Consider the following 20,928-nt stretch of genomic DNA (forward strand, 5'->3'; position numbering starts at 1 on the left):
GCCTTCAGAAAGTTTTCATACCCATTGACTTCTTCCACATTTTGTTGTGTTGTTGTGTTGCAGCCTGGATTCAATGCTTGAAATTATGGAGAGTGTTTCTCAGTAATGTGTTGTATTGGATTTGCCCCAGACATACCACTTTGTATTCAGGACAAAATATGTATTGCTTTGCCAATAATTTCCAGCATTACTTTAGTGCCCTGTTGCAAACAGGATTCATGTTTTGGAATATTTTTTATTCTGTTTTGGCTACCCTCTTTTCACTCTGTCAATTAGGTTAGTAATTGTGGAGTAACTACACTCAGTTTTCTCCTATTACAGTCATTAAACTCTGTAACTGATTTGAAGTCACCATCGGGCTCATGGTGAAATCCATGAGCGGTTTCCTTTCTCTCCAACAACTGAGTTAGGAAGGACGCCTGTATCTTTGTAGTGACTGGTTGTATTGATACACCATCCAAAGTGTAATAGATAATGTCACCATGCTCAAAGGGATACTAAATGTTTGCTTTTTTATTTTTACATCGACCAATACGTGCCCTTCATTGCGAGGTGTTGGAAAACCTACCTGGTCTTTATGGTGAATCTGTGTTTGAAATCACTGCTTTACTGAGGGACGTTACAGATCCATTAATTGTATGTGTGGGGTACAGAGATGAGGTAGTCACTCAAAAATCATGTTAAACGCTATTAATGCACACAGAGTGAGTCCATGCAACTCATTATGTGGCTTGTTAAGCTCATTTTTACTCCTGAACTTATTTAGGCTTGCCGTAACGAAGGGGTTGAATACTTATTGCCTCAAGACAATTTGAACTTTACATTTTTTATTCATTTGTTAACATTTCTAAAAAACATAATTCCACTTTGACGTTATGGGTTATTGTATTGTATTGACAGTGACAGAAAATCTCAATTAAATCCATTTTGAATTCAGGCTGTGACACAACAAAATGTGTGAATACTTTCTGAATACTTTCTGTATATGTCACGGACTGTAGGTACAGTACATGAATCACACACACTAGCATTAAGGAGGACGAGGAAGGTTTACTCAAATACTTAGGTTCTCTTTCGGTCGATCCTGAGAACCAAGGTTACAATATGCAACCATGACGTTTTGTGTGTTATTTGAAGGTGGAAATGCCCACTAATACACAACACACAGCCCTGCATACTGTAGGTAACCCATTCTGCAAACACATTCATAATGCCTCAAAATGTGTTTATCTACTTTCTAGAACCAGCCAAAGAAGATAAATTAAAAATACATTTCACAGTTTAGCAACTACCTCAACATCAACATATGTGAAAATGCCGCGTTTCTATGTTTTGTAGTAAAAAAGATAGAGGAAGATAATTGTTTCCAATGACAACATCAACCAGTTAGTAGACAATTGGTAGACAATTAATAGGCAATGCCTACTCATAATTGGTCAAATCACACAATACACACTGAACATAGAACTGCACCATTTTCACACAGTTTGATGTTGGGATGGTGCTGGATATGATGAATATAAAGTGCATCAGTATGATCAGTAAGACACTCCCTTTATTGTCACCAGGTCTGAACCATTCAAGTGCAAAACAGAGGTTTTGGGATCAGATGTGTGAAACGGACAGAGTTGTGAAACATGGCCACGTTACAGTCCAGTGTCAGGCTTGTCTAGTTCTAGTGTTCAGCACCCCCAGGACACACATATAGCACATCATCTCACACTGCCTTGACCTTACAAGCATTATTGACTCAACTTGCTTGCCTCAGACCAGTGTAGATCCTCTCACCATCCACACCTCTATCTGTCTAGGCAGGCAGTACTTCCAGGCCTCTGGCCACAAAGGGTTCGCCTCTCCCATCACCCACCCCTATACTGGTTCTTCTGTCTTCAGAGTCCAGCTTTAACTCCCGCTCCTGTCTGTACCCTCGCTCTCTCATCACCCATCCAACACTAGTTACCCCCTGTCCCGTCATCTCCCACTCCCCTCACACTCCCCAACACTAGTTACCCCCTGTCCCGTCATCTCCCACTCCCCTCACACTCCCCAACACTGGATACGCCAGTCCTGTCTCTAGCTCTGTCACCACATTCACCCTCACCCACCCTCATTGCTCCCCAACCCTCACCCGCCCAGTCGGCTCACCCCTGGACGTCGCCTCAGTGTGCTGGAGGTCTCAGCAGAGTGGCAGTGGAGCGAGTGGTGATTAAGTTGGAAGGTCAGGCGGAATTGATTCCTTCCCCGGCCGGCAGCCGATGCTTCCATCGCCTCCTCTCTCTGACAGGAAGAGGAGTGCAGATTTGTTTTGGGGGTGTTTCCTTATTTAGGAGAGTTTTGGCCCTGTCTCCCGGGGGAAACTCCCATGCCCTGACTCCAGCGCCAGCCAGTGGAATAAGAGGTGTGCAGACTCATCCATCCATCCTTCCATTCTTCCATCCCTCTCAGCTGGAGTAGGCGATAAAGCAGTAAGGCTGTGGTCCAACAAAGGGAGGGTGATGCTTTAGCCCTACAGAGATCGCCTTAATTGAGCTCAATTGCACTGATGAGCTGGCATTCTGCTGATGAATGAGCTCTGCTAATGACTCATTACTGTATTAAATCTACCATTTAGCTCATCAGGGTTCGTTCTCTCTGGCTTCCCTACACTGGACAAGATATCTGTGCCCTTGTAATAGGCCTACACAGTAAACGTTTCATGCCAGACATGATATCGCACATGTATCAGTTTCTTTACCATGAAACTGACCTCCATGAGGGCCTTTATAAAATGCCCAATTACCATATGCTGAAAACATGTTATTTTCTTTGAAAGTACTTCCTCTGTACATTGGTTTTATGCACGTCGGCTTTCTTCACAGATGTGGTTCAGATGTGTTGTGATGTAAAGACTGATGTCATGTACATGAGCTGCATCACAGCTGGGAGGGCCTGTCTCTCTCTGACAATAACCCTGACAAACCCCTCGGTTGTCTTAGCGCTTCATCAAAAAGTGACAGCTGGTGATAATTAAAACAACAAGCTCCTCTCTTCTGATGGAGCTGATCGACATGGCAACAGGAGGATGACAACAAATGAATTGTAAACAGGCATGAAGGAACAAATTGTGGAGTTTTTTCTTCTCCTTTATGCATATCACTCGGCCTTTTGCAAATGTATGGATAAGAACACCTGTAACCCTTTATGTTATATTACATTGTTATTATCCCTGCGTAGGTATTCCTGCAAGATTCGTGTAATAGCTGTACAAAACGTACGTTCATCTTTGATTTGTCACACCATATAAAAAGAGAGGACGTCACCACAGTATGGAATGACGTACTCCACTTCAGCTATCAGCCAGGTCCCCAGTAAAGTCCAGTTAGCCAGGTAGGAGGGTAATGAGAGGAGTTGGAAAATGGTTTATGAGTGATTTTTATCTGGACTCACACACACACACGCACGCACACATGCACACACACACGCACACACACACACCCACACACTGACACATACACACAGACAGACAGACACACACAGAGAGGCCCATATGCTCTTTGCCCAAGGGTCTGAGCAATTTTCAATCGATAGCCACAGAGCTATTGCTCATCCCTAAGGCTGGAAGAGTGCGACTCTCGTGCTTTGTGTGTGTCGTCCTCTGGGATTTTTGTATTTATTTTTTTACCTTTCATTTTTTCTCCAAGAGATTGCAGTGCAAAATCTGGAAGTCAGCCAGCTGGTGTCTCCCTTCTGGGTGGTGGAAAGCATCTCAGAGACAGAGAGAGAGAGAGAGAGAGAGAGAGAGAGTTGTGAAGGGGTGTAAAACGTGATGCTGCCTCTTTCTCTCTGTCTCTCTGCCTTTCTGTCTCTCTGTCTCTCTGCCTCTCTCCCTCTCTCTCTCTGTCTCCAGGGAGAAACAGAGACTGTACTCGCTCTCCCCTTGTGCCAATATGTTTGAGATACCGAGGGAAGGTATGAGGGGGAAGAAATGAATGAATGCAATCATTACGGGTAGAGAATGGTAATGCTATTGTAACGCCGTTGAGGGAATGTCTTCATAAATGTCTGGTCTCAGGGGGACGGAGAAAAGGATGCGGGTTACGTGTGGCACGGTGCATGGAGGGGCCTCTTTCTCTGTGTGGTCTGCATGAATAAATGCATGTGTTCCCGGTGAGGGTCTGTTTGCTTATTATGGATGCAGTTGGCTCTTCGGGCCATCCCAGGAGATTAAAGTTTGTAAACATGAATAATAATTAGGAGCAGGTCTTCGGGCAGGTAATCTACATGTGGGTTCCGCAGGCATGCTTACCTTACCCCACTCAATATGCATCCATTTGGAGGGGGGGCATTGCATTAGCATTTTGTTTACACACACACACACACACACACACACACACACACACACACACACACACACACACACACACACACACACATACACACACACACACACACACACACACACACACACACACACACACACACACACACACACACACACACACACACACACACACACACACACACACACACACACACACACACACACAAACACACAGGTAACGTTTGATCTCCTTTCAGGGCAAACAGAATAGATGTCATTTCTAGTTGGCTTTAAAGAAGATGATGTCCAATGTAAGGAAAAATACAGAGCAAAGCAAAGATGAAAAGATTTCATCTTTACTAAGGCCAGCCCATGTTGTTGACTAGCGTTTAAAAAAATATTTTCTGTTGGTAGAGACACACACCAGCAAGCTACCTGCAGCCAGACCTTGGTTGGGTCTGTTTGGGTCCGTCGAAAAGGGCGCAATTTGTTTTTCTGCTGTTGTTATAAAGATATACAGTATAGTATGATTGGGGTATTTCAGCACACTACAACAGAGGTATTGTACACAACAACAAAGGTATTTGAGGATGCTTGAGCCGTGTGCTTTTTTCTCTGAGGAGGTAAAAAGGGCTTTGTGTAAAGATCCATCCTGGCACGTCCAGGAGTCTGCTGGGCATCAAGGGGACGGCTAAATGAGAACTCAGGGGCTTACAGATCTGATGCAGGGCCTCCCGTGCCCCTGGGTATCTGACTTATTGACACAAGGATAGGCTGCTGATGATTAATTAACAACATGGTATGTTATCGCTCTGGTTGGACCGCTGGAGAGATGGGAGATCTGGAGGTGACATTGGTGTTAGGAAGGAAGGAATCTAATCTTTGCTATTCTGCAGGAGTCTGGGCCTGCGTCCCAAATGGAAGCCTATTCCCTTTATAGTGCACTACTTTTGACCAGGGCCCATGGGGGTCTGGTCAAAAGTAGTGCACTTTATAGAGGACGGAATGCCATTTGGGATGCTCCCAGAGCCACCCATTCCCCCTTTCCCTTCCCCTAGTGCTAACAAGGCCCAGTCTGACAGTAAACAAATCTTTGACAAGTCCCCTTCCCAAACCCGCCCCCCTTTTATAGATAGTCTTAAGACTTTAATCTGGAACCGGTGACAAGCTCATCCCCAGTCAATAGGGTAAATGGAAGCTCATGCTAGGGAAGTGATGTCTTGTCCAAAGGCTGGTATGGGTGAACATGCCCTGCATCTTAAAACATAGGTCACCTTAAAGGAAGGGTACTGAAGGAAAGAGAGACAGCAAGTCAGGTTTTCACTATTAAAGTAGCAATACACCACTTTTTGGGCGACCCGGCCATATTCACATAGAAATGTGAGTTATAGATATACGCAACCAAAAGTATGTGGACACCTCCTCGTCAAACATCTCATTCCAAAATCATTGGCATGAATATAACAGCCTCCACTCTTCTGGGAAGGCTTTCCACTAGATGTTGGAACATTGCTGCGGGGACTTGCTTCCATTCGGCCACAAGAACATTGGTGAGGTCGGGTGTCATGTAAAAAATCTTCCCAACTTGAAATAGTTCCCAATTGTTCTGATCGTGTTCTGATTGTGATGTCATGCTGTAAAATTTCTCCCAGCATGAAAATGTTCCCAGTTCAATAATTGCGCGCAAATCTCTTTATGTGGATGGCTGAGATCGTTTGGATGCCTCCCTCTCACACCCTCCCTTGACCTCGAAAAACTATTCTGTATTCACGCGCATATGCTTCACACATCTTCTAATAAATGGTGGCCAGGAGCATTCGACACTGATGAATCGGAAGCTTGTAGAGGCGTGAGATCAGCATATATAAATACCCGGGCTCGCGCATCAAAGTGCTTTTTTGATTGACAGTGCATAGATTTGTTAGTTAGTTAGCTAGCTAAATCAAGGGCGAGGGAGGTGTTAGATGGGGTTGAGGTCAGGGTTCTGTGCAGGCCAGTTAAGTTCTTTCACACTTATCTTGACAAACTATTTCTCTATAGAACTCGATTTTTGACAGAAAAAGGAAAGGGCCTTTGAAGAAGGAAAGGGCCTTCCCCCAAACTGTTGCCACAAAGTTGGAAGCACAGAATTGTCTGGAATGTTATTGCATGCTGTAGTGTTAAGATTTCCATTCAATGGAACTAAGGGGCTGAGCCCGAACCATGAAAACCAGCCCCAGACCATTATTCCTCTTCCACCAAGCTTTACAGTTGGCACTATGCATTCGGGCAGGTAGCGTTTACCTGGCATTCGCCAAACCCAGATTTGTCCGTCGGACTGCTCTGGAGTGATGAATGCTCCAGAGTCCAATTGCAGCAAGCTTTACACCACTCCAGCCGACACTTGGCATTGCGCATGGTGATCTTAGGCTTGTTTGCGACTGCTCGGCCATGGAAACCCATTTCATGAAGCTCCCGACAAACAGTTATTGTGCTGACGCTGCTTCTAGAGGCAGTTTGGAACTCGGTAGTAATTGTTTCAACCGAGAACAAACCATTTTTTATGTATGGCTGTGTGCTCGATAGCCGAATCCAATAATTTGTCCACATGCTTTTGCATATACTGTATATTGTATCATTCTACTTGATTGCAAGTATAAGAAGCGGTAGATCTGTTCTATGTGCACTATTTCTATGCTTCCCATTCTTTAGTTTTGTTTTTGCGTCTTTTACTTTCAGTTCTGTACACCAGCTTCAAACAGCTGAAACAACAATTCCTCAGAGGAGGAAGGGAGGACCATCCTCCTCCTGTGAATTTCATGAAAATAAAAATTGTAAAACTAAAAAAAGTTAGAATCACATCACCAAATAATTGATTAAAACACACTATTTTGCAAACAAGGTCTACAGTGCCTCAACAGCACTCTGTAGGATAGTACCATGGTGTAGCCGGAGGACACCTAGCTTCCATCCTCCTCTGCGTACATTGACTTCAATACAAAACCTAGGAGGCTGATGGTTCTCAACCACTTCCATAGACTTACACAGTAATTATGACTTCCAGAAGACGTCCTCCAGCCTATCAGAACTCTTGCAGCATGAACTGACATTTTGTCCACCCAATCAAAGGATCAGATAATTAATGTAGTACTGAAAGCATAAACTACAGCTAGCTATCACTGCACTGTAGCAAATGTGGTGAGTAGTTGACTCAAAGAGAAAGAAAGACAACAGTTTCGAACAAATTCATTTATTCCAAAATGAAGGAGAAGCACTTTCACAGCTAGCAAATGCAGCTAGCTAGTTTAGCCTACTGAAGAGAATCCTAGTCAGTTGTACAACTGAATGTCTTCCGCATTTAACCCAACCCCTCTGAATCAAAGAGGTGCGTGGGCTGCCTCAATCATCATCCACATCTTCGGTGCCCAGTGAACAGTGGGTTAACTGCCTTGCTCAGGGGAAGAACAATATATTTTTACCTTGTCATCTCAGGGATTTGATCCAGCAACCAATTGGTTACTGGCCCAACACTCTAACCACTAGGCTACCTACCACCCCACTTAAACACACTGCTCACTATGACTTTTCAACACAATAATGGAACTCTTCCAAGTCAAGGTAAGCTTTTGGTTATATTCATTTATTGCCACCAGGATCCACTGGTGTAACTGCTTATTGAATGTACACTGTAACGTTACTGCATGATTGTAGAGGGTTTACTGACGCGTTTGTTCTATTAGCTAGTAATTATGATGTTACTTTAGCTAATATGGGGACAAGGATGTAGGCTGTGTGCAGTCGGATTGCCATGGAAAGGCTTACATCACAGCAAGAGCTAGAATTAAAGATTGAGCTCTTGTGTCTTTTACACATGTTGTACCGTTATCTGATAGCATGTTAAGGTTACCAATGTTCTTGAACTTTCACGCGTGGGTACATAGTCTCAGTCTATGTTGTGTATGACTCCTCAGTTCTATCGGCATCGATCCATCTGTGTGCAGTCACATTCCTGTGATGTGGAGCATCTCTCTCCCTTTGGTTCCGCTGGTTATCAGTGTGCCCTACAGCTCCTAATCTGTCTTTGTTTGGCCCGCTGCGCCTGCTCTCGCTCCTGGCTCGCACAAGACGGATCACCCCCTCTCCAGCATCCAGCCTAGGTGCTAATATTACAACTCACATGCACTTTGTAATTGTCACAGGTGTCACTTTCGTTCAGCCCCTCGCCAAGTCTCTCAACCCGCATAGAGGCCTCAACGTGGCGCTCGTAAAAATGACAAGGGCGGGAGTGTGAGTTGGAATTTGAGTCACAGTTTCGTTTAAAGGGATACTGTAGTAGGTGACGGAAGGGGGATATATTTCCTAATGCTAAGAAATAATGACTTCAAAATGGCAGGCCTTATTGTAAGAGCAGTATTGGGTATATCAACACTCCCTGGAGGCTGAATCTGTTATGGTGGTGAAAGGATGTAGTCTGAGTGGCATAATTGCACGGTATATGGATGCGTCTTGTAACCTATTGTACCATTGCCCTCTCAAACCCTCTACTCATAGTGCTGGAGTTGTTAACCTGATGAAGATTGTCAATAGTCATCATTGGTTATCTTGTCTTCGTTAGCCTGTGTGCACTCAAAATCAATATGCAGATTACAATCACATGTCATAGGTCAAAAGATCATACAGGGGATCACGTCCACGCGGACAAAACTGGTTGAAATGACATTTTAGCCGGAGGATTTTTGAAATGATGTAATACTGACGTCACTTCAAACAGTTTAGCATCACATTTTCTTCCTACACCTAACACTGAAAGTTACACATTATCATGCTATTCAACCGATCAAAGTGATTGACCAAACTCTATTCAAATGCACCCCTTCCATCATTTCCCAAAGGGAAGCTGTAGGTTAATCACTAGGCCAATATGGTGAGAAACAATTCTAAAGAACCGTTACACAGATGTCAATGAATTACCAGTAAAGACAAATTCAAGCCAAGGTCACGAGCCCAGTATATCCCAGTCTTCCTACAGTTGTAGTTCAGTCATTTAGCAGATGCCCATTTTAGAATGTCAGTGTACTTTCTAGTACACAGTGCAGGTGTTAATCATGACTAGAGGGACCGCCTAAGTGCCAAATTATCCTAGGTAGATTTAAAACAACACAATTCTGCGACTCTGGTGAGAACTGGCAAAATGTTTCACAAACTCACCCAATGTTGAGGGAGCGTGCCGTCCTTGACTCAACACTGAGATTTCCGAGGTGACTTAACCTGTCATCAACCATCGTTGTCCTAAGGTGGGTTTTAATCCGTTTTAAAGCTGAGAAGCTTCTGTCGCAAGAAACACTGCTGACTGGTGTAACAACAGACATCTTACAAAGTCGAAATAGCTCATGGAAGACCTCTTTATAAGGTTCTAGAAACACAACAAAGTCAAGGAGGGTAGACGGTCTGTCCACATTTCTCTCTCCTATCAAGAAGCTGCTTGGTTTGATGAACTTCACGTTTGAGGTCCTCTAAATCGGACTCACATGTCTGAGCAAAGGCAAACAGAGGCTCTTCATAATCTAGCAACTCTTCTTTGAAAAACGCCTCTGCAGCTCAGCTGTGAGTCTGTCAAGCACCTGATAAAAGATAGCTCTTTGGAAGCTCTCACAATCACTTTTTTACACACTGTTTGTACACTTATTTCACAGGGCTCTGCAATCTCTTCAACCTCTTTCCTTAGTTCTCCAAAATAACCCTCACGTCTGTAGTCCTGTAATGTGTCTGTAAGGGCAACTACTAAACTCTACTAAACCCTTTTTCAGGACTCTGTCTTTCAAAGATCATTCGTAAAAATCAAAATAACTTCACAGATCTTCATTGTAAAGGGTTTAAACACTGTTTACCATATTTGTTCAATGAACCATAAACAATTATTGAACATGCACCTGTGGAACGGTCGTTAAGACACTAACAGCTTAGGCAATTAAGACGGTAGGCAATTAAGGTCACAGTTATGAACACTTAGGACACTAAAGAGGCATTTCTATTTTGGAAAACACCAAAATTAACATCCACAAGGTCCTTGCTCAACTGTGTGAACATGCCTTAGGCATGCTGCAAGGAGGCATGAGGACTGCAAATGTGGCCAGGGCAATAAATTGAAATGTCCATACTGTGAGATGCCAAAGACAGCGCTACAGGTAGACAGGACGGATAGCTGATCGTCCTTGCAGTGGCAGACCACGTGTATGTAACAACACCTGCACAGGATCGGTACATCCGAACATCACACCTGCGGGACAGGCAACAACAACTGCCCGACTAACACCAGGAACGCACAATCCCTCCATCAGTGCTCAGACTGTCCGCAATAGGCAGAGAGAGGCTGCACTGAGGGCTTGTAGGCCTGTTGTAATGCAGGTCCTCACCAGACATCACCAGCAACAATGTTGCCTATGGGCACAAACCCACTGTCGCTGGACCAGACAGGACTGGCACTGAAGAGTCGCGGATTTGTCTCACCAGGGGTGATGGTCGGATTCGCGTTTATCCTCGAAGGAATGAGTGTTATACCGAGGCCTGTACTTTGGAGTGGGATCGATTTGGAGGTGGAGCACATCTGCAATTGTTTTAATGTAAGTACAGTTTTCCTCCACTTTCTTTTTCCGGTCCTTATCTAACATTGACGAGTTGCTGTCAATAGCCCTTTTATGCTGATTCCAAGCATACATACTGTACCTTCGAATGGAGAGTAAACCCAGAATCTTTAAACAGAGCCTGTTTCCAATTACAAAAACCTGACTGTGATGTGAAGGCAGATTCAGGTGTATTGGGAAGAGAAAAATGCCTACAGGAGAAACAATAAGTTGAAACTGGATTTACAGAATATTCAAGCCATGAATTGTCCTTATATCAGGAGCCGTTGAAAGCCCTTTTCCTAGTACCATGCTGAGTTCTGGGAAATGTTTTCAAACACGGCTGTACAGGACCCTCTTCTCTGGATCTGGAAATACACGTTAAATAATGTGTCATATCTCCATGTAAATGTGTAATTAAGGGATCCACAAGATTAGATACTAAGAGCTGCTATCTAAAATGTGTAGTTTAAAGTATAGGCCAGTGGGTTAACTGCCTTGTTCAGAGGCAGAACGACAGCTCAGGGATTCAATCTAGCAACCTTTCGGTTAGTAGCCTAATGCTCTAACCACTAATGCCGCCCCTAAGTAACTTCGCTAGCTATAATTTCGTACACCTTTACGATAGCAAACAGGCTATCTGCAAATTGTGGTAATCTTTTGAGTAACGTTAACAGATTAATAATAACAATTGTTCGTTTTGAGTTCAAGCACAATAATCTCACTGAGTTAATGGATTTCAAATGGCTGAATGTTAGCTGGCTGAACACTGACAGCTGTAGCCTACTAGTTACCCCACATCAGAGCCAAAGGACTAACGTTAACTTACACAGCGACTCAACTTTCATAGAAGTTGTTCAGGAAACCTAAACCCGATGCTAAACCTTCAAACTTACTTCAAATATAATGTTTTCGCCAAATGCAAAAAGAGCTCATGGAGCTGTGGAAATATGATATTTTCTTCTTCTGTATGTTCTTCTTCTTCTTCTTCTTCTTCTGTATCTCGCAACCAATATTAATATTCTCTCTTCCTCGTCCTCGATTTAAAAAATGTACCGCCAAACATCAAAATAATTGCTTCTTTCAACAAGAGGTGAAATGAGACGTCAATCAGCATCGAACTGCCAGTAGCGAATTACATTTTGGGGTGGCACTCGTGGGTGGCCAATCAGATGTCAGGGGTGTCCAGTGCCACCTTTGACACCCCTTTAGCTCCGCCCTGCCGCCAGGCTACCTGCTGCCCTACAGTAACAGAGTACTTCAGGCTGGAGGATAACGATACAGTATGACCTTGTCTGCTTAATCCCTCATTGGGAGGTGACCCTCTGGATAGCAGGTTCACTGTGACTCTCCAACATCCCTCATCCATCCTTCCTTCCTTCCATCCATCCATTCATCCATCCTAGTTCACTGCAGAATGTCTACTCTGTGATCTCCCTGAGCAGCGAGCTCAGGGCTCAGCCAGCCCCACTGGAAACGCTTCACGTGATTAGACTATAGAGTGGTTGCCAGAATTTATCGCTAAATTGGATTACATAATCAAATGCTAGATAGACTAACACAGTGCCTTCAGAAAGTATGCATACCTCTTGACTTATTCCTCATTTTTGTGTTATAGCTTAAATTCAAAATGGATTCAATTGATTTTTTCTCTCACCAATCTACACACAATACCCAGTAATGACAAAGTGAAAACATGTTTTTAGAAATGTTTGCAAATGTATTTAAAGAAATATCCCATTTATCCCAACCATTGACAGCAGATAGCCTAGTGGCAGGTAGCCTAGTGGTTAGACCGTCATTGAAAATAATACTTTTTTCTTAATTAACTGACTTGACACCCCTTTGCTATGACAGTCCAAATTGAGCTCAGTTCAATTTCCTTTGATCATCCTTGAGATGTCACTACAACTTCATTGGAGTCCACCTGTGGACAATTAAATTGCTTGGAAATGACTAACAAATAAACACAATTGTGTTTATAAGGTCCTACAGTTGACAGTGCATGTCAGAGCAGAGACTATATCATGAAGTCCAAGGAACTCTCTGAGAATTGTGATGAGGCATACATCTGGGGAAGGGTATAAAACAATTTCTAGAGTTTTGAAAGTTTCCAAGAGCACTTTGTTCTCCATCATTGGGAAATGGAAAAAATATGGAACTACAGATGCTCTGCCATAGAGCTCTCCATCCGACCTAACTGAGCAACCGGGAAAGAAGGACCCTGGTCAAGGAGGGAACCAGGAAACCAATGACCACCCTGACAGAAATACATAGTTCCTTGGCTGAGATGGGATAACCTGCCAGAAGGACAGTAGTCTTTATAGCATTTCACCAATCTGGGCTTTATGGGAAAGTGGCCATATGGAAGCCACTCCTGAGAAAAAGGCACATTACAGCAATCCTTGAGTTCGCAAAAAGGCATGTGAAAGACTCTAAATCGTAAGTCTGATGAGACAAAAAAAATACAGGCAAATCCTTGATGAGAACCTACTTCAGAGTGCAAATGACCTTAGACTGGGAGCGAAGATTTATGTTCCAACAGGACAATGACCCCAAGCATACAGCCAAAGCAATGTTGGAATGGCTTCAGAACAAGAATATGTGTCACTCCCTGCCCATAGAGAGCCATTGTTTCTCTATGGTGTAGTAGGTCAGGGCGTGACTAGGGGGTATTCTAGTTTATTATTTATATGTTGTGTTCTAGTTTAGTTTTTCTATGTTGGTGTTTTGTATGATTCCCAATTAGAGGCAGCTGGTAATCGTTGTCTCTAATTGAGGATCATATTTAAGTAGCTATTTTTCCCACCTGTGTTTGTGGGATATTATTTCGTGTTTGTGCATGTGCACGTTCCGTTGTTCGTTTATTTGATTTATTTGTTTTTGGTTTAAGTTTCACTTTGGAGTAAATATGTGGAACTCAATATCCGCTGCGCCTTGGTCCCGTTCTTACGACAACCGTGACAGAATATCCCACCAAAAGAGGACCAAGCAGCGTATCCACGAGGTAAAGGAGTTTTGGACATGGGAAGAAGTGATGGGTGGATGCGAAACCCTTCCTTGGCGGCAGACGGAAGGTAATAATGGAGAACAGCGACGACGCCAGCGTTCGCGGCCACAGAAAGCCCAAGGACAACCCCAAGATTTTTATAGGGGGTGGCACAGGGGGTGGCCAGGCTGAGCCGTGGGAAGAGCCAGAGCACCCTTAGCAGGCGATAGAGAGGTGGTTGGTCGACCCAAGGAGAGAGCCAGAGCCCGCCTGGGAGTCGATGGAGCAGTGTGAAGAGGGAACCTCCAGCGACGGGCAACGGTCCGGAACCTCCAGCGAGGGGCAGCGGTTTGGAGCTTCCAGGCACAGCGTCCAGTCCAGCTCCATGGGCGAAGTCTTCCTCTGCGCCAATGTCCAGTCCAGGTGCGGTGTCAAGTCCCGCTCCAAGGTCGGAGTCTTCCTCGCCGCCGGTGTCCAGTCCAGGCAAGGCGTTCCGTCCTGCTCCAGGGCAGGAGCTTTCCTCAGTGCCGGTGCCCAGTCCAGACACGGCGACCAGCCCAGTTCCATGGCCGGAGCCTTCCTCAGCGCCGGTGCCCAGTCCAGGCACGGCAACCAGCCCAGCTCCAAGGCGGGGGAGCCTTCCTATGCACCGATGCCCAGTCCAAGCACGGCATCCAGTCCAGCTCCATGACCGGAGCCTTCCTCAGCGGCGATGCCCACTCCAGGCACGGTGTCCAGTTCCCACTCCAGGGCACGAGCCTTCCTCAGCGCCGGTGCCCAGTCCAGGCACGGTGTCCAGTCCAGCTCCATGACCGGAGCCTTCCTCAGCGGCGATGCCCAGTCCAGGCACGGTGTCCAGTCCAGCTCCAGGGCCGGGACCTTCCTCTGCGCCGGTGCCCAGTCCAGGCACGGTGTCCAGTTCCCACTCCAGGGCACGAGCCTTCCTCAGCGCCGATGCCCAGTCCAGGCACAGTGTCCAGTCCAGCTCCAGGGCCGGGACCTTCCTCTGCGCCGGTGCCCAGTCCAGGCACGGTGTCCAGTTCCCACTCCAGGGCACGAGCCTTCCTCAGCACCGATGCCCAGTCCAGGCACAGTGTCCAGTCCAGCTCCAGGGCCGGGACCTTCCTCTGCGCCGGTGCCCAGTCCAGGCACGGTGTCCAGTTCCCACTCCAGGGCACGAGCCGTCCTCAGCGCCGATGCCCAGTCCAGGCACAGTGTCCAGTCCAGCTCCAGGGCCGGGACCTTCCTCTGCGCCGGTGCCCAGTCCAGGCACGGTGTCCAGTTCCCACTCCAGGGCACGAGCCGTCCTCTGCACCGGTGCCCAGTCCAGGCACGGTGTCCAGTCCAGCTCCAGGGCCGGGACCTTCCTCTGCGCCGGTGCTCAGTCCAGGCACGGTGTCCAGTTCCCACTCCAGGGCACGAGCCTTCCTCAGCGCCGATGCCCAGTCCAGGCACGGTGTCCAGTTCCCACTCAAGGGCACGAGCCGTCCTCTGCGCCGGTGCCCAGTCCAGGCACGGTGTCCAGTCCAGCTCCAGGGCCGGGACCTTCCTCTGCGCCGGTGCCCAGCCCTGACCGTAGAGAGCCATTGTTTCTCTATGGTATAGTAGGTCAGGGCGTGACTAGGGGGTATTCTAGTTTATTATTTATATGTTGTGTTCTAGTTTATTTTTTCTATGTTGGTATTTTGTATGAATACCAATTAGAGGCAGCTGGTAATCGTCTCTAATTGGGGATCATATTTAAGTATCTATTTTTCCCACCTGTGTTTGTGGGATATTATTTTGTGTTTGTGCATGTGCACCACGTAGTCACGTTCCGTTGTTTGTTTATTTGATTTATTTATTTTTGGATTAAGTTTCACTTTGGAATAAATATGTGGAACACAATATTCGCTGCGCCTTGGTCCCGTTCTTACGGCAACCGTGACAATATGAAAGTCCTTGAGTGGCCCAGCCAAAGCCCAGACTTGAATCCCATTGAAAATCTGTGGAAAGAATTGAAGATTGCTGTTCACCACCACTCCCCATCTAACTTAACAGAGTTTGAGAAAATCTGCAGAGAAGAATGGGAGAAAATCCCCAATTCTAGATGTGCTACAGACATACTCAAGACAACTCAAAGCTGTAATAGCTGCCTCAGGGTTGTGAATACTTATGTAAATGAGAGATTTCTGTATTACATTTTTTATACATTTGCTAACATTTCTAAAAACATGTTTTCACTTTGTCATTATGAGGTATTGTGTAGAAAAAAAATACATTTAATCAAATTTTAATTCAGGCTGTAACACAACAAAATGTGTAATAAGTCAGGGGGTATGAATACTTTCTGAAGGCACGACATTAATCCTATTGTTTCCCCTTCTAAAAATGCAGTCGTAAAAGTGGTGGATTGTGGATTGTCACCTTTCCTCGTTTGAATGGGATGGAGTCAAGGCGAAGGCTGAGCTAACGCAATGTGACATTGTGGTGAGTGGCTTTTCACACCTCTTTCATGCCATAATGTGATCCTGTTCAAGAATTACAAATCCATTTTTGTGTGAAATACATTGTGATTTGAAAAGAACATAACAAAACATAACAATTCCAACGTGTAGGAATATACCATAGATTGCTAACATACAACATCATTCACGTATTTAGATTTACGAGAGAATATGCTAAATTAGACAATGTAAAACAAACACGTGCACATTTGAATATTCAGCTTCACCTTATGGGGGAGAGAAGCTGTAGGAAGGCGTCCCTGTTGCAGTCCTGAGTTGGCCCTCCATGTGAGTGGATGAGGGTACACTAATTTGATTTCACGGCATGCCGTTGAAGATGCATTAATCTTTCCTAGACCATCGCATGGCCCTAAGCAGCTGGAGAAAGAGGGGCGAGTGAGACGAAGGGAGAGAGGAAAGCGGGGTCGGAGTGAGGGAGTTACGTGCCTCCCATGCTAATAACGTTCTCCTGCCAACAGAAGAGCAGAGCTGAGCAGAGCATCCCTCTAGGCATGCAGTGTAAACAGTGCACACCATCTCTAAATCACATTCACACCATCATAGACTGACATTCTCTCTCATCTCTCTCTCTATCTTTCTCTCTCTCTCTCCCTTGTTCTTTATTTTTCTCTCATTTGTTCTCTGTCTCCCACTCTCTCTCCATCCCCTGCACAGCACTCTAGTAATGAAAGCCGGGAGCGAGAGAGATGGTCAGTTTGATTCTCCTGGCTATGTCAGTATATTAGTGTTTTTCTTTATATAATGTTGACTGTTGTGGGTCTCGCAATTTTATCAAGGTTTACGAACAGCTATGGTGCTGTCGAATCTAGGTTTTTCTACTTTGAAAACCTATATTTATCGACTAAAAGATTAAAAGTTGTCTTGCAATTACTAAAGATTTAGTAATCTCAAGGGCATCTCATTCCAAAATCATGGGAATTAATATGGAGTTGGTCCCCCCTTTGCTGATATAACAGCCTCCACTCGTCTGGGAAGGCTTACCACTAGATGTTGGAACATTGCTGCGGGGACTTGCTTCCATTCAGCCACAAGAGCATTAGTGAAGTCGGCACTGATGTAGGGGTGATTAGGTCTGGCTCGCAGTCAGGGTTCCAATTCATCCCAAAGGTTTTTGATGGGGTTGAGGTCAGGGCTCTGTGCAGGCCAGTCAAGTTCTTCCACACTGATCTCAACAAACCATTTCTGTACGGACCTCACATTGTGCACGGGGGCATTGTCATGCTGAACCTGGAAAGGGCTTCCCCAAATGTTTGACACAAAGTTGGAAGCACAGAATCGTCTAGAATGTCATTGTATGCTGTAGCGTTAACATTTCCCTTCACTGGAACTAAGGGGCCTGGCCCAAACCATGAAAAACAGCCCCACACCATTATTCCTCATCCACCAAACTTTACAGTTGGCACTATGCTTTTGGGAATTAAGGGTTCTTCTGGCATCCGCCAAACCCAGATTCGTCTGTCGGACTGCCAGATGGTGAAGCATGATTCATCACTCCGGAGAACGCATTTCAACTGCTCCAGAGTCCAATTGCAGCAAGCTTTACACCACTCCAGCCAATGCTTGGCATTGCGCATGGTGATCTTAGGCTTTTGTGCAGCTGTTTGGCCATGGAAATCCATTTCATGAAGCTTCTGACGAAAAGTTGTTGTGCTTCCAGAGGCAGTTTGGAACTTGGTAGTGAGTGTTGCAGACGATTTTTACGCACTACTTGCTTCAGCACTCGTGGTCCCGTTCTGTGAGCTTGTGTGGCCTACCACTTTCCACTTCACGATAACAGCACTTACAGTTGACTGGGGCAGCTCTAGCAGGGCAGAAATTTGATGAACTGGCATGTCGAAAAGGTGGCACCTTATGACAGTGCCACGTTGAAAGTCACTGAGCTCTTCAGTAAGGCCATTCTACTGCCAATGTTTCTCTGTGGAGATTGCATGGCTGTGTGCTCGATTTTAAACACCTGTCAGCAACGGGTGTGGCTAAAATAGCTGAATCCACTCATTTGAAGGGATATTCACACACTTTTGGATATATAGTGTATGTTGTAGTATTTCTAAGACTGGTATTATTTGCTATATGATAATCTGGTATTCAAAGTATTTTGTTGCATTTCAAAGATCACTGCAATGAGTGTAACAGAGAGCTATTAGTATGCTACGTGCTAGGCCATCTATCATCCATATTTTGCCTGCATCCTATAGGCTGACAACTGTGTGCAATGATAACTGGTGTCACATAATCAAAGCAAATCCATGGCCTGGAGGCTATACTTCTCATATCGCACTTTGGAGCAAAGTGAGGGGGAAAAAAAGATCCTTAGATGAGAAATGTCCCCAGGTCGGTTTTTGGTCAGTTGAAATCAAAGAACCAGAGGGAGGGGAGAGGAATGAGATAAATGTTGTCTTGCTACCACAGTTAATGGTCTGACTGGAAACCTCCCACCACAGCCCACAGCCCACACCAACCCCCACCCCCTGTCCTATTGGCCCACCCAACTGCCATTTGGCTCTGGAGCTCTGAGCTGAGCTGTCTGCCAACGGCTTCTTTCTTTTCTTGTTCCGGATCCATTTGAACTACTCGGCCGGCGGTGGAAGCATCAAACGCCACGTGTCATGCAGGATCCAGACCCCTTCCGGGTTTCAAAGAAAATTATTAAGGCATGGAAATATTAATATGCTCTTCACAGGGGTCTGTGAGGAGGCAATTTCCATCATGCCCATGTATATTTCGCCATGTGGAAGAAGAAAAAAACAATTTCTCAGATGTTTCTGCACACAGAACAGTGGCGAGTCTGCTGATACTGAAGCTTGCAGAGAGGTGTAAAACGATTGGCCTGGTATTAAATTAGGGGGTGTGACAGGAGTTTTTTTTATCCCTCTCTAATTTGGTTAACACCCCTGGAGTATGTAATCATATCGATGGCAACGTCCTGGACTGGTTCGTTAGTATATTCATGGTTCCAGGGATATTAGTTAAAATAAACTTTGGTCGTTTGCCTTGTGGATCAATTCTGACAAGTCTTTTGACTATGGTTTTATGGGGAACCTACTTTACAGTGTGAGCTTTATTGTGATTTTAGCTGGCGTAGTCGGCTAGCTAGAGAGTACAACTACATTACTGTGTTCTGTGGTCCAGAATTCAAGTGAGAATAATCCATTCATAATCAGTGTCCTCCAGTATTCACACAGGAATATTTCACAGACGGTCATTGAACATGGTAATTGAAAAAACAATCCATCTCCATGGTTGAGTTAAGGAGCTAAATTCAAGAGCTATATGCATGAAGGACAGCTTGGCATGTCCGAATTTGATTAGCTGCTCTTGCTGGTTAAATAAATGAATTAATCCGGCCTTTTGTCCTTCAGATGCATACACCTAGATCCCTCGTGGGAGAAAGGAAGTTAATTAAGATCATGGTAAAGGTGCGTTTCTGTGCCGTTGCTTGTAAATGTTGTGGTTCCTTAAGCCTGCATCAGCCATCTGAACAAAATACGTAATAGTAGGTGAAAGTGGCACTTTGTGAGGAAATATTATTTTCTCCGTTTCATATAAATGTATCGCAATCATGATTTATATCTTGACTTTAATATTATTGTTAATTGTTAGAACGGAAGAGTGGTGTGGGAAATGATAACAATTTCCCAATGATGTAGTCAAAAAATGGAGAGGGTGAACAAATGTGAATGATGATGAAGGCCAGTGAGGAAGTTCCGTCTAGCAACTTGCTGATGCCAGCCTGGCGTGCTGATTCAATGTGGCGTTGTCCGGATGGATGACTGTATATTTGTATCTCACAGGAGAGAACCACACCTTTGCCGTGGCAATCTCCAGGATGAGGCGTTCCCACGGAAGTCCTGGGTTCACTGACGCCAGGAGAGGTGTGAAGACTGATAACTTTAATCAACAAAATGTATGTTACTGTGTGAATTACGTTTTCGTGTTTGGATTGTTTCAAGAGTTCATAAAGAGCTACGGATTTTGATATGTTTTATTGTACTGTAAGTGCTATTTATTGTTACAGGGAAGCTGTTTGTCTGACGGCGGTCAGCTCGAAGAGGAACGACACAGGTGCGCTCCTACAGTATCATACACTTTTGGGGTGTGGTGATTACTTTAGAGAATTGTTGTGAGGTTTTATGCCTTTTGTTTTAATGTTTTGGGCCATGCAAAGTGATGCTAATTAGACGTGAGGAGATACTGGGATTTGGCACTCTTAAAATAATAATTATATTAATAATAATATATTATAATAATTTATTATAATAATAATAAAATCTGGGATTATTATTTGGTGAATGGTCTAATGGTAGATGTTATTCAGACTACACACAGCATATACATTGCATTCAGAATGTATTCAGACCCCTTCCCTTTTTCCACATTTTATTATGTATTATTTATTCAGTTATTATTATTCTAAAATGAATTAAATAAAACATTTTCCTCATCAATCTACATACAATACCCCATAGTGACAAAGTGAAAACAGTTTAATATTTTGTCACAAATGTATAAAAAATTAGAAACATAAATACCTTA

This window comes from Oncorhynchus nerka, linkage group LG20 (assembly GCF_034236695.1).
Source record: "Oncorhynchus nerka isolate Pitt River linkage group LG20, Oner_Uvic_2.0, whole genome shotgun sequence".
In the NCBI taxonomy this organism is placed as follows: domain Eukaryota; kingdom Metazoa; phylum Chordata; class Actinopteri; order Salmoniformes; family Salmonidae; genus Oncorhynchus; species Oncorhynchus nerka.